Here is a 1,323-nt window from a genome sequence, read left to right on the forward strand (position 1 = left end):
TAAGACTACAGCCCCCTGCTCTCCAACAACCTTCATGTACGGGGCACTGGGGGGGTGGGGTTGCAGTCGGACCTTCTGGGTATTCACCAACAGTTTATGACTGAAGGACCAGGTGTGTTTATGTCCATGAAAGGTTTGTGTGTCCCACTGTGCTCAAGTGAGGCTATGTGAGAGTGGATTATCCAGGTGGCAAATCCAAAGCAGTGAAAGGGAAATGTGAGGTGATTGATTAAGGCAACAAACAGAACAACTGTGGGGATGGGCCTTGGTAACTGCACTAACTACAACAGCCCTACAAGAGGGGTTAATTTTGCAGCAATAGCAACACAAAGGGCACAATACACAGCACACCAGGGGATTCTGTCATACCTCCCCAAGAGGTGAAAGTCAGGATATCTCAGCCAAGGAGGCAACTCTACCTGGGGGAAGAAGAGAGGATCAGGCTATGGACCCATCCCAGGGGAGCGGCTCCTCTTGCCTCAAACCAAGGATGGAAGAAATAATTTATTGCCTTTTGATGAGATGGGACTTGGGTCATAACGAGTGTATCAGATAGCTATTTACAGACTAATAATATGTATTCATTAGGAATAAGGTAAGAGAGACACTCAATGTTGTGGAGCCTTCGCTGCACTTAATAAGTCATGCTCAGTCCACCCTGTAGCCATGAGAGACCTGGGAGTGAGACCAAATAGACAAGGACAGGATGCATCCCTTTCTGCCAGCCAGGCCTGTCCTCCCCACCCCACACCAACTTGCCTACTTGTCTGGTCCAAGGCCCAAGGCCCAGCTGAGCACTGCTCACCTCACACTCCTCTGCACAGCTCCTGCCATGAAAGTTTACACAAAGCAAATACAGGTTCTGTTTTCCCAGCTCTAAAACGAGCCTCAAGTTAGTCTTCTGAGTGTGTCCCAATTTTTCAGCCACCACAGTTGAACATGGAAAGGCAGAGAACAATTCCTGAGTCTAAATCTCCCCAAAACAGCATCCTACAGGACAAAGGCGTTTTTGCTTCTTATCTTCCAAGAAGCAGCATCACCTAAAAATGACCCAATCCCACCTTGTTACCTCCTCCTTTTCCTTGCAAATCCCATCACGAACTCACCCTAAAACACTCCTTATGGGTATTTCCCCCCTTCAAAAAACAGCCGGGGACCCTCCCGCCACATGCGCTTTGTCTCTTGACTAGGGTGTCACCATGATAAAGACTTTATTTTCATCTCATTTGGGAAATACAGAGACCTTGACCATGCCCCTTCAGTCTTGGTGATCCCTGAGATGCATCTGGCCACGATGGATGAGATCTGCTCTCTGGTAAAGCC

This window comes from Chaetura pelagica, unplaced genomic scaffold (assembly GCF_000747805.2).
Source record: "Chaetura pelagica isolate M959 unplaced genomic scaffold, ChaPel_1.0 scaffold2536, whole genome shotgun sequence".
Lineage (NCBI taxonomy): Eukaryota > Metazoa > Chordata > Aves > Apodiformes > Apodidae > Chaetura > Chaetura pelagica.